We start from the raw sequence: 14,361 nt of genomic DNA on the forward strand, positions 1-14,361 counted from the left end.
AGGAGGGAAGAGAAAAGGATAGAGCAGGGAAATTTGAAATGTGATGATATTTAATAAGAGGTGACAAGCCACAGCCCTGAGAAAGAAGTCAGAGAATCTGAAGTGGACAGGAGAAGTGAGCAGCATAGAAATAGAAGTAGGCATTTAGAAACAAGAGGTGAAGAGTTATAGTTTAAGAATATTTAACAATAATTAATAGAAATAGAAAAAATGTTTATTTAATGCTGAACACGTGCCAGTCTCTCTTCTTTGTCATCTTTTTTTTTTTTTTTTTCATGTTCTTTCTCCCTATTCCTCAAACACCACATAGATGAAACTCCTTTTACTTCCTTAGTTCCCCTGCAAGCCCTTTAGTTCTGGATGGTAGGCAGAATATCCAAATGTTATCAAAGGGGGGGCTAAAATAAGATGTGGGTGATGTATATATATCTGGGTCTAATGATCCCTGCCCACAATGATTCAGAACAGATCCCTGCTGTGTTATGTTGCCTATCTGGACAAAAACTGAAAAATTCAGTTCTGTATCTAAAAATGTTTCTCTATGTTATGAGTGCTTCTTATTTTTAAAATAACTGCATCACTCAGTGAATTTTTTTTTCTATTTGAAAGTTGGGGTCACGTAAATATGATCCTCAGGAAGAGCTCCCAAGGGGAGCAAAAGAAACAAATCTTGCATTGTCAGTTCAATGTACAATGTTAAAGCCTTGGTACAATTTTATGGCTAGGGCTGATAGTTTCATAATTTGTCTTTCATCAGCTTGTTTAACAATCTGCCTATTCCTTAGTTATTTGAAATAACACAGTAAATCCATTATAAACTTTAAAATTTTATGTACCACAAATGCCCTTATCTTTCCCAGTTTAGGGGCACAAATAGAATCACATTGACATCAATAAGCCAAAGGTTCTTAATTTAGTCTGTACCACTAAACTTCCTACCTTACCATGTAGGATTTCCCTATTCCTTAGTGTGTAGTCAGCAGGCAGGATGTACTCGGTCTTTTTTAATTCAGATTTGTTGTGGAATGCTTGTCCTATTAACAGTGCTTTGGATGCCTATGTGGGAACAACAACGCCCAGGTCTGGGGTGCTATCTCCCATTCATGAGATTACAAATTCTTGGAATGCCAAACTGGTTGTAGATTCTAAGGAGAAGTAAGAAAAGTATCTCTTTTCCTAATCTCTACCAAATTTTGTCAAGTTGGCCCCAAAGAGACGTTGTTTTTGACCAGAGTCTCCAACAGAATATCTTCTCCATTTGTTGGCAAACACTCTTCTAAATACCAGAGAAGAAGAAATGGTAGTACAAGAAGTTGGGAATGAGACATAAACTATTGCATATTCTTCCTCTTTATTATCCTTATTTCTCCTATTCCTTTTCCATTGTTCCATGACCCCATATGCAAATTTGTCCTTTTTCTGTGGCTATAAAACAAATGTTTTGTGTATTTCAGTTAACTCAAAAAAGATCCTTAGGATAGGGCTCTTTATATTAGAAGTATCTATGTTCCATCAGTTTGTTTAAATGCCCTGTTATAGTTGCATAAATTTAAAGAATTTACTATAAGATGTAGATAGAAATATATCTCACTTTCCTTTGAGATACCAAAGACCAAGAGCAATTCAATAGGTGCTGAGGGCCATCACATAACCTTGAGTGCTTTACTGCTTCTTCTTCTTCTTCTTCTTCTTCTTCTTCTTCTTCTTCTTCTTCTTCTTTTTTTTTTTTTTTTTTTACTGCATGTTCTTAATGTAATAAGAGATACCAAAACAAATTCTTCTCAGTTCTATCCCATTACCCAACTCTAAGCTGCATGTGAAGAAGTAAACAAACTAAAGGGACTGTTATAAAAGTGGTGCTCTATGTTATATTTCTTCTTTTTACCATATCCCCTGGCAGGGGAGTGTATTTCTGTCTTGCTTTAAGCCAGTGAAAAGAACTTTGAGGGGATAACTTGGAGTGATTCACACAACTTGGAATTTGGCAAACTTAAATATTATGAGTGAAGCTTGGAAAGTCTAATGTCATAAGCTATGACTAGATTGCTCTAAGAGCAGCATGGGGTGCAAGCGGCATTCCTACCATGAAAGGAAGCTAGCCCAGGGTCAACTGTCCAATTTGACTACCTGGAGGATCCCTGCGACCATAATGGAATAGAGGAATGCTGGAACCCTAGGACTGTGAGGGGAGTTATAGCAGTTAACCAAAGGGAAGCACTAACTGACTGTATCATGCGGACTGCAGGCAGATGTTCCTGGTAGAGGATCTTTATGGAGCCTACACAAGCATTCAATGACTCAAGGGGTGAGTAATTGCATCTGACATTAAAGAACATCAATGCCAGAGGTTCAAGCCCATAAAATGTTGCCCTTCCTCTATGATCATGGCTAGATAGGAAACAACAGCTAGTGATACGGGGAAGAGATAGTACCCACTCCAGATTTCCAGGCCTATTTCAGGACGAAATGGTGAAGTAAGAGAAGTTAAAATTGAGTATCAGTTAGGAACGTTGAAAATATTCATGGGGGTTGTTTTTTTTTAAATTACTAAGGAACCTGAAACATCTATGTGACCTGCCTCAGATTTCAACCAGAGTCAGAGAAAAACAATTTACACGTAATTTGACAAGGGTAGTGTGGTAGATAGAACAACAGCCTCCCAAAGATGCCCATGTTCTAATCCCTGCAGCCTATGAATGAACCTGATTTGGCAAAGGCAAATTAAGGTAGCAGTTGGATTTAAGGTTCCTAATCAACTGACCTTAAAGTAAGGACATTTCCTGGATTATTTAGATGGGCTCAATGTCATTACAAGGGTCTTTAAATGTAGAAGAGGAAAGCAGAAGAATCAGTGTTGGAGTGACGTGATGTGAGAAAAACCCAACTGAGTATTACTGGCTTTGAAGATGGAAGAGAAACATGGGCCAAGGAACACAGGCACATTCTAGAAGGTGTAGAGGGCAAGAAAATGTATTCTTCTATAAAGCCTCCAGAATGGATTATAATAATGTGAAAACTATTACTCTGGAATCTACTAGAACAAAATCACGGACTCTGCAGGCAAAAATTTGGTGTAGAGTTGTGCTAATAGCCACACTAGCAAAATGTATTACCAACCACCTGAAATGTGGCTAGTCTGAATTGACATTTACTATAACTATAAAACACATGCTGGATTTCAAAGAATCGATACAGAAAGTCAGAATGTAAAATATCTCATTATTTTTAAATTGATTATTTATATTAATATTTTAGGTATGTTAGACTAAATAAAATACATTGTTAGACTTAATTTTACCCCTATCTTTCTACACATTTGGCTTCCACTATGTCTCTGCTGGACAGTGTTGATAAAATACCCCTTCTGGAAATTTTGCAATTATGCTTTTCATGTGTATAATCTGCAGCACTTTATAAATTTCTGTAATATACACTTAATTCTCATGGCAGTCATGTATGATAAGTAGATTATAACCTACCATTCCTAGTTTTTAAAATGTGAAAGTTAAGGCTCGGATAACGTAAAACAACTACAAAAGAAAATCACGTAAGTAGCAAGTGACAGAGCTCAGACAAAGTCTTGAAACATCTTTCAAACCAAGGCTTTTTTTCTACTGTCCCATTCTGTGGGCGGTGGAGACTAGTGCCTAACCCAAGAGTTCTCATTTTCTGCAGCCATTCTTAAAGGGAAGAGCCCAGAAAACTTGAGCTAATGAGAAAGAAGGGTCTTCTATCTCAGACTGTCTCTGGAAGAACATCTGTGAAACTGAACCATGTAGCCCAAATTTCTCACAACCTATTAATGATATTCCATTATAAAAGCATCCTGTAGCCATTTGGGCTTGAGAAGCACTGAACTTAAAATGTTAAAGCACTGGATTTCTTTTAAATGCATTTAAATGCATTATTAATCTCTCAGAGGGAGTAGACTACAATTTCCAAAACTTATTTTCACAGGTTGTGGTGTTCTGAAAGAGGCAATTTAGAAAATCTGCCCTGCGACAAAAGGAAGATTCAAGGACAGGTCTGACTTTTAGCTCCTCGCCATGTGTGAGCCAATCTCCAGTGTTGAAAGAGGATCTGAAGGAAGAAGTGGCAGCTTGTTCCCCAGCTGAGATGCATTTGCTAGCTTTGGCAACTGTCCAGGACAAAGATGGATGTTTAAAAGTGATTTTTAAACTATAGAAAATTAGAATCAGTTCAATAATTTGTTTAGTATCTTAATAAGATTTAAATGCAGAGCCAGATATCTGTTCTTTTAAACCACAAGAACACGTTGAGTGCTTGGAAGCATTCCCTGACATTCTAGTGACTTTCTAAATGAAATTCTAGTAAAATGGGAAAAGGACATGTAATGGCCAAAAGTTCAGGGAGAGATTTTGATACTTGAAACCGTTAGATTTGCCAGTACTAATGACTATCAGTTGGTAATAAGAAATATAAAATTTGTTTTCCAAAGCAACTTTTCATCAATTAAGTGATAAAATATATGCCAACACACACATATTAATTTCCTTTTTTATTTCCTTCAGACTAACCAAAACCAGATACGGAGGCCAGAAATATCAGTAGGAAGAACTGAACAAAATCTGTTTATTCAATAACATTTTGTGTTGGCTTTGTTTTATTTATTTATTTATTTATTTATTTATTTATTTATTTATTTATTTATTTTGGCTTTGTTTTAGATGCTGGGGGTTCAGTGGTGACAAAATGAAATCTATGCCTCCAATGGAGCTTATAGTATTATGAAATTCAAGAAGTAAGAATATTATTGTATGTTTCCAAGTCAATCATTCATTCTTTAGGCACAAAGAACAGGGATGAGCACCTTTGTGTCAAACATTGTGCTAGGTATTATGGACATGAAGGAGAAGAAGACAAAACTGTCATGGAGGACTCCATAGTATAGTGCAGGAGGCAGACAAGAAAACAGTTAATTGTTAATTTTGTTTCCTAACTAAACCTGTTCCAGCCACATTCTTCTCCTGTGTTGGTAATTGGTTGCTCCATTCAACTACCTTCCTATACTAAATATCTAAGGATCCTTGACGACTCTCTGTTTCTTATAATCCACATTCAAATCTCATTGTCCTTCCATCAAAATATATTTTTAAAAAATCCAACCACTTCTCATTATGTCCACTAAGTGTCAATCAGCCTGGTCCAAGCTACTACTATTTTTCAAAACATTTTCCTAAACTGGTCTATCAGTATATCATCTATCTATCTATCTATCTATCTATCTATCTATCTACCTACCTACCTATCATCTATCTTCTAGTGTCTGTTGTTAGTGGGGCATACAGAGTGGTCATAGGATATTTCTCTGTTCAAAATCTGTCTTTAGTCTGCCTCAAAGCATTTAAACAATCTGCTACGTTTTATATGTTCATCTGTTTATATTTGTTTGTCTTCCTCCTCTTGAATATAATTTTTAAAAGAAGTGAGTGGGTCTACTTTTAATATGCAAATAATCACATAGTTTATTCTGTGTAGTGAATTATATAGTATGATAAATATTTATATGGTGTAAGCAACAGTGGTGTCACAGATGACAGTTTGATCAATTTTGCTTGGGGTTCAGATGGTAGAAAGATCAGGGAAAGTTTTGCAAAGGAATTAGAGTTTAAGATGCTGTTCTTGGACTTTTATCTCTACGCTTTCTATATAAAAATAGCCTCTAATTGATAAAAATGTTTCCTTATCACTTATTCTAAACAGCCTCTTACTTGAGACAACTTTCTTGATTCTTTGTTCAGGTATTTAACAAGAATTTATTGAGTGCCCTTTTTTTCTCTCATTTTTTCAGTTTATTCATAAACTCAAATGAGAAAAACAAAAGTATGATTTATTGGGTCCTCTCACAGATCACATGATTGGTGTTGCTTGATTTTCTAATTTTTAAAGAGAAACCAGGAATTCATATTTTTTGTATGAAAAATTCTTGATCTGGAAATGTTGGCAAAGAACTCATATATTTTTAAAATCTTAGATTCCAAATGAAATGTATCAGTAGGCCAGTTTTCATGAGAAGCCACAGGCTTGTGATGAAGCTCTAAACTCTATGGTTTAGGTCAGAGAAGAAGCATCTAGATTTCTGTCCCAATACCTTCTGTTGAATTTAGTTCTCACTTGGAGTTAGAGCTCTGATCTTTATCCTAGCTGTCTAATCTGGATTCCTGATATCTCAACTACTGAACCAGCCCCTTCTCCTCAAAGTTAGATCCCATTCTCCTCATCCTCCTTCTCTTCCCAACTAAAAACTATAGCTCTTCTTCAATCTTGCCCTTCTCCGTATCCCAGTCTTGAGAATTATTGCTCCTGGAGGTCTCTATAGTCTTGCCTATCTACAAGTTCTGAACTCTTGAATCAGTGACCATACCTCTTTGACCTTTGATCATAAAAACTTATATATGGGGCACCTGGGTGGCTCAATTGGTAAAGTGTCTGCCTTTGGTTCAAGTCATGATCCCAGGGTGCTAGGATGGAGCTCTGATTCAGGTTCTTTGCTCAGCGGGGAATCTGCCCCTCTCTCTCCCTCTGCCTCCCTCCACTCCCGCTTGTGCTCTCTTTCTCTCTCTCTCTCTCTCAGTAAATAAATACAATCTTTTTTTTTTTATAAAGGGCTTATATAACTGGCCATCAGCACTCCTTTCCTGTAGGAGGGGAAAGCCCAGTTAACCCATGTTCCTCTCCATTCTCAGATTATTCCTCTCTCCCAGTGTACCTCCCACTGAGATCCAAAAATGCATCATATTAACATGTACCTTGTAAGACCTGGATAAAGTCTAATCCTTCCTTTTTCTCCCTTTCCCACTTGCTACATAGCTACTAATAGAAATTTTTTCTTTTTTCTCTTATCAATAGGAATCACCAATACAAGTTATTCTAGGTTTTGTGTTCTTATTTCCCTTACCACATTCTTCTTATTATTTTCTTTCAAGTTACAGAGTCCACTGGCAATCTCTCTCTTTAGGTCCTCATTCAGGCAGTCTGATAGCAGCCTGGAGGAAGGGCAATCTGAATTAATTTGGTTTAATTGTGGACTATTTTTTGAAGCTTGGACTTGTCAATAATACAACATGTCAGCCTCCCCTGGGACCACCCATTTAGTTTTCAGTCCAGCTTCTTTGACTTTTTTCCAGCCATCTGTTTTCCTTGGGCAAAGAGAGTCAGTCTTGATGTCGACATGTTTTTCCTTTCATCTATATTTTTGGCACCTTTAGTTCATTCAGAGTTAATTCCAAAAAGGAAACATTTACCATCCCTCAGCAACTGTTCAGTCCTGGAGGAGGAAGTAGAGAATCTTGTTTCTCTTCCCATTAGCCTGTTCTCCCTTATTCTGGCCATAGGTATTCCATCATTCTTGCACTCTGGCCTGCCTGACACCTGGATGCACTGATTTTTGCTTTGGGATGAAAATAATGTCTTCTGAGCTCACCTCTTGTCAATTCATTTTTCAATCTGTACGAGTTCTGAATCTCAGTATATGGTCCAAGGCTCAGAGGCTGAGATTCCACCTTTGGCTCTATCAGTTATCAAAAAACCCCACATCATTGAATTGGACTTCACTTTCTCTATCTGTGAAATGATCTGTAACAGAGATCCTGAATTCAAATGTCTTTACATATGTATGGATAAAGGAAAGGAGATACTGCTAAATTGAGAAGCTGTCTGCTATAAGGCGACTGGACATGACAGGGATTTAAAACAAGAAGACATATCCTACCTAAAGACATTTGCTGGCTCGGCTAAATCTATCTGCAAGCTCCTTGGCTGAGGACTGACTTTAGCTGATAGTTAGTAGCTGTGTGATACCTTAAGCCCTTATATTCAATAAACCCTAAGTCCCCTGTGTTATAGCTCTTTCTCCTGAATGGTTTTCCCTTAACTAATATTTGAAACAGAATACTAAATATAATGTGGTGGAAAATGGGATATAATTTTATAAATCCTACTAGCCAGCCCTTTGTTCATGGAGGTAACACAGTAGCTTGGAGCTGATTTATTAGTATGGAGCAATCACTGGAATTGGAGCAGATATATAAATGCATTGCAGAAAGGATATTAAAAAACTTCTCTGGTTTGAAAAATGCAATTCTCAAAATATTGTTTGCTTATCAGAGCTGGAATTTGGAAAAGGCAGGATGAAATGTTCAGAGATGACAATGACTTTGAGGAGACAAGTATCAGTATCTCTTTTGCTTTGATCTTTCTGATTATTAGAAACTCTCTGGTAGTTTGGAATTGACTTGGCTGGTGGAAAATGAGCATAGGGAGTCTTCGCTGGTCTCAAACATGGGCTCAGAAGTTCTGGAAGCATGCCAGTTGTAGCACAATGTGTTGAAATTGTAGCCACATTGACTTGGAGGGTATGATTGGAGAGGACAATGGCTAAGAAGGTAGGTATGAATAAAGATTAATACTCTTAAAACCCAAACCTCAAGAATCTTATGGTTAGTTTGGGAATCTACACTAACAATGATATCACAAAGATTTGTAGGATCATGTTGGACAGTCTTCAATAGCAAAATCTAATGGCAGCAAGCAGCAATAGTAGTGGACTGCTGCTCACTCTCCAGTTCTCTCATTACCTGCATTTGGAAGAACACCTATGCAATCACCATTTAAACCATCCAAGTCCAGCTGTTGTTGGAAAATTCAGGGGAGGAGAACGCCTCCAGAAAGGGGGGGAAAAGTGATTTTGTGATAATATAAGAATATTGGCACTTGAGCAAAAAATTTAACACTGAAATACATTGTATCAGTTAGCCCTTGCCATAATAATGTTGTGTAACAAATAATCATGGTATTTCGGTAGCATTTAGCAATCAGCATCCTCCCGGACTTATGAGCTCACTAGAGTGCAGCTGATCTGGGCTGAGCTCAGCCAGGCCACTCTACTTCTCACTGCAGAATTTTGTGTCAGTTGCGACAGCCCTGTTCTACATGTGTCTCGGCCTTCTGTACCCTCATGCGAGCTGAGGCATGTTCTTTAAAAGTGGTGTCAGAGGGAATATTCAAATGCACATGTACATTTTAAGCCCTTGCTTGTGTCATATTTTCTAACATCCTATTAGCCAAAGAAGTTACACAGCTGAGCTCAAAGGGAAGAAGCAGGAAAATATATTCCTCCTAGGAACAAAAAGTTATATGGCAAAGGCATGAAGAATCAAGGCCAGTAATTGAATCTACAACAGATGTGAACATATTTTGTATCCTGAATTGAGGAAAAGGGCTTATCAGATAATTATAGATTTGGATGAGCTTCAAGGTTTTATATGTTGCCTGTAAAATAAAACACATTGCCTTTTTGCCATAGAGATATGTGGTGGGAAAAGATATGCAAGATCCTATGTGAGATGTGTGTTTGTGTGCATATACATAAATATGCTTATATCAAATGTAAGTTGAATTCTATGGCAGAGACTTACTGATCACCAGTGATTGAGGCCTCGACTTCAATATTTAGTAACGTTGCTAGGAAGTGGATGTACACCAGGAACTGGATTCTCCAGTCTTCCTTGCAACTAGGTAATACCAGGTTCTTGCCAATGGAAAGGAGTACAAGAAATGTGCCGTGACTCTGGCCAAGATGAGATGTGGATATTCCTTTTTATCCTGCTCTTCTTCACTTGCCTAGTGAATGTAGAAGATTCTGAGGCCTGATCTGACAACTTAGTGTCAGGATGGAATAACTGTAGGCCTTTGAATCCTGTGGAGTACTACCTGCCCATCCAAAACACTTATATATTGTTACAAGAAATGAATCTCCATTGTATTTGTGTTATGCCGCTACACAGGAATAAGGATTTCTTACAACTAAAAATGTCATATGGAGAAGATGCTGAAGCTCCTTTCTCACTTTAAAGAATTTATAGAATAGGATAAAATAATCAGAAAGAATGTTTCCTGTGCACTTACCATGTGTAAGCCCCACAACTAAAATATATTACACAGGTAAATCTTTCAGACCTGTGGTACGTTTTGATGAGTTATTGGACTCAAGTAGAAAGAGAGGCTGATTTTCCTGTCACCTTCTACATTGGGCTGTGCAAATGGCAGATGAAAAAATAATAGTAAAAACCCTCTATTTTTGACATGGTGAGAAATACATGGAGACTCTAGAGCCATATTATACAAGTTAGTTACAGAGCATGTTTAAGATCCTTTACAAGAGGATGTGTGCATGAGCTTAAAGGAGGTGCCCAGTTATCTCAGGTGCAGTGCAAATGTTAACAAATATTATGCAAATTCAGTAGTTTGAGGATTGGGTCACTGGAATCCTGAGACATTGCCCTAGGGAACCCACTCTTATTTGGGATGCCTCAACTCTAGACAATAGGTAGGATGACACATTATGGAAGGAAGACTGTAGGTTATAAGGCTGTTGAGGAAGGTATTAGGACTTGGGCAGACATTTTCTTTCTTTCTTTCTTTCTTTCTTTCTTTCTTTCTTTCTTTCTTTCTTTCTTCTTCTTTCAGATTTTATTTATTTATTCATGGAGACAGAGAGATAGAGAGGCAAAGACACAGGCAGAGGGAGAAGTAGGCTCCTTCCAGGGAGCCTGATGTGGGACTCGATCCTGGGATCCCGGGATCATTACCTGAGACAAAGGCAGATGCTCAACCACTGAGCCACCCAGGCATCCCGGGCAGGTATTTTCAAGAGAAGAATGAGAGTGAAAAAAATTCCTTTAAGGGTGATAATGGTGAGGTGTTGGTACCCAGATATTTTAGGAAGAATCTGTGCTAGAACTCCGTGGATAGCAAGAAAAGCTCTGAAAGTATTATTCTTTGTGCTTCTATTTCCCACATGTCCTGACTTGTCCAAAGGTGTGCTTCAGGGAAAACAAGCATTTTTTATAGCAGGAATGCAAGAAGAAAAAAGTTAATATTCTTGTATTTTTATTAGCCAAAATAGATACCTCAAGTCAAAAGACAACCACTAAGTGAAATGGTTGTACCCTACAAATATATGAAAGATGTACATGGTTGGAAGGAGGTCTTTCTCGGAGAGAGTTTGGATTCAAATCAGAAAAGTACTCAATGTGTTACTTCACATGAATATTTTTCCAAGAACAAATGTAAGAAATATCTTTTATTTATTTATTTATTTATTTATTTGAGAGAACGTGAGTAGGGGATGGGGGCAGAGGGACTGAGGGAGAGGGAGAGAGAAAATCTTAAGCAGGCTCTATGTCAGCACAAAGTCTGACGTGGGGCTTGATCCCAGGACCCTGAGATCATGATCTGAGCCAAAATCAAGAGTTGGGTGCTAAACCAACTAAGCTACCCAGGTGCCCCTTTTTCATTTATTCTGTTAGAAATAACTTGAAGTTGAGACTGCCAGAGGGAGAGCTGGGATTATATTCTGTTTTCAACCAAATTAACGGCTATTTCAGGCATTCTGGTATTAACTATTGCCTTTCCACTTTGTCTCTCCAAAGAAAACCAACAGTTTGTAAGTGAATGAAATATTCCTTCACAAAAGCCAAACCTAGAAGTTTGCTTGTCCATAGTTCTATTCATTTCAGATAATTTCAGCATTCTGCTTTATTAATAAAGGGAAATTACTCGACCTCATAAACAGGGTTGATGGCATTCCAAAAACAGTTTTATAGTGGGCATTCTCATTTCTCCTTAGTTGTACCCTTGGCTTGCAAGCCTTCAACAGAATGAGGTTGATTGTGTCAGAAAAGGCCCCCTTCCCTAAAAGAGTTTAAATTTCAAAGCAAGCAGCTCGATCCATTTTGCAAGAATTGTGGAGGAGTTCCCTTGGATGATAAAGCAAGTTTGCTAAATGCTGAAGTACAATACATGACATCCCTTACTGGGAGAATTTTCCCTCCCACATAATTGCTTAGGCCCTATGTTCCCTTAACACACATGCAACTCAGCTATAACAGGGAGTAGCAGTAACTGATTCATTATTTCTCTCGATTCTTGCCATTAGTTTCCTATAGCGGGTGTGTCTTATTGGCACAAACGTACTGGCTCAAAACACAGAAATATATTATATTATGAAGGTCAGAAGTTCTACATGGGTCTGGTTTCTGTATGCAACAACATTTAGGAATACAAGAGGCAGGCTGGACTTAGTCTGCAGGCCATAGTTTGCCTGTGCCTACTCTTGTAGCCGAGGGACCACACCGTATTCATCTTTTGTGTTTCCTGCCTAGTAAAAAATAACTTGCACAAATTGGAGACTCAATAAATACTGTTTTGTTGAAATGATTTAAGATATCTCCCCTAGGATATAGATTGGTGCAACCTTTCCAGAGGGTGATTTGGCAATTGCTCTTAAATTGGACCAAGTAAGTGACTTCCAGGAACTTGTGGTCCAGCAATATTGTGTTGAATCTTCTAAGGAATGTAAACAAAGGTTTTTATTGCAGCATTATTATAATAGCAAAAAGTTGGCATTCACCTGAATTTCTTTCAATAGGAGAGTACTAAATGTCTTCATGATTTAATCAATGTGTAAGAACTGTGTATACCATATCTTATTGCGGTTTTTGAAAGGATGTTGTGTGTATATTTCTATGAACATTAAAATTCCCGTAAAGCTATCCAACAGATTGTTAAGACTCATTATTGTTGGGTCATGACTAGTGGTCAGGAAGAAAGAATACTTTACTTTTCATTTTATATTTTTCTGTACTTTTCTCCCTAGATCCATACATTATTATAATGTATTTGAAAAATGTTAGATTTCCCTATTGCAAAATTGTGCACCATATATTGATCTTGCTGGTTCATATGATTGTAAAATATGTGTGCCTTTGGCTTTAGTAATTCTAGAGCAGAGACTCCACTTTAACTATTAAAGACAATATGAAAATGAATAATAATATATTCATCTCAATATTGTGATAACTAAAAATTGATAAAAACTTTAATGTTCAAGAACAAGAGAAGAGTAAACAAAAATTGTATACCCACCTAATAGGGACATTATATCATCTAAAATTATGCAATGGATATTTTTGAGTATATTACCTTTATAATAAAATGTCCTATGTTTTTTTACATTGTTATATCAAAAATAAAGTAAAATTATGCAATGGAAAACCTATGGGAAATACTTGTTATTGAAAAAAATATACAAAAATGGGGCACTGAGTGGCTCAGTTAAGCATCTACCTTTGGCTTAGGTCATAATCTTGGGGTCTTGGGAGCAAGTCCCTCATTGTGCTCCTTGCTCAGCAGAAAGTCAGCTTCTCCTTCTCCCTCTGCTCCTTCCCACTGCTTGTGGTCATTCTCTGTCTCACATAAATAAATAAATAAATTTTTAAAAATATACAAAATTATATATACAATATCTCACAAACATATTAAAGAAACATGGACCCTGACAAAAGGACTGTAGAAATATATAACAAAATACTCATTGTATTATTTCCGAGGCATAAAAACGAGGTGACTTTTTTCAGAAATTTATAGTTGTTTGATATGTTTCTTCTCCTCCCTTTTACTTTATTCCTCCTTTCTGTAATGAATATTCAATTATTGTATGGGTGGATGCCAATGTCTATGTTTATAATAAAGAAAGGAGAGAACATTATTACCTTTTATCTCTTAATCTCTTATTAATTCATGGTCATAATGAAACAGGGCATTTTAGGTTGAAAGAAAAGAGTGTCGTTGTGTAATAGGTATGAGTGCCATGCTAAAAAAGAAGGAGGAGGAGGGGAAGGGGAAAGGAAGGAGATCTCACAGTCATTTACTTTCATTTCCTATATCATCACACTCTTTAGAGGAGTTTGTAAAACTGGGAATGTTTCACTCTACTCCAAAGTATATTTAAGACTTCCCAACAGCAAAGAGAGTAAATAACTTCTTCTTCAAGCATAAAATTCATGAAATAGGTATCCGAGAGTTAGTGTAGCCCAAACTCAGCTCCCTATCTGTTTTTGTAAATGAAGCTTTATTGGGCCAAGGTCTACTCATTTCTTTACATATTGTCTATGGCTTCTTTTGTGCTCTAATGGCAGAGTTGAATAGTTGTAAGAGAGATCACATGGACAACAAAACCAAATATATTTACCGTCTGCGCTTTATAGAAAAAGTTTTCTCAACCCCTAGTTTACACATTTGGGGACAGGGGGTAGCAGATAGATTTACAACAAGTTAACTCAACAATATATTGGAAGACACTTACCTTGAACTCTTTGTCATATGTTACTGCTCCTTGACACCTTTAATTTTGTTAGGTTTTAGCCCGATACCGTAAAGTATTTGGAATTCAAATCAAAGTCAACATTATGTGGTAGTAACAAGTAAAAATGGACAGTTATTGTTAAAGGAGAGCTTTTAATGGTAAAACAATTACTCACATACATGTATAAAATAAAA

The sequence above is a fragment of the Canis aureus genome, chromosome 14 (assembly GCF_053574225.1).
Source record: "Canis aureus isolate CA01 chromosome 14, VMU_Caureus_v.1.0, whole genome shotgun sequence".
Lineage (NCBI taxonomy): Eukaryota > Metazoa > Chordata > Mammalia > Carnivora > Canidae > Canis > Canis aureus.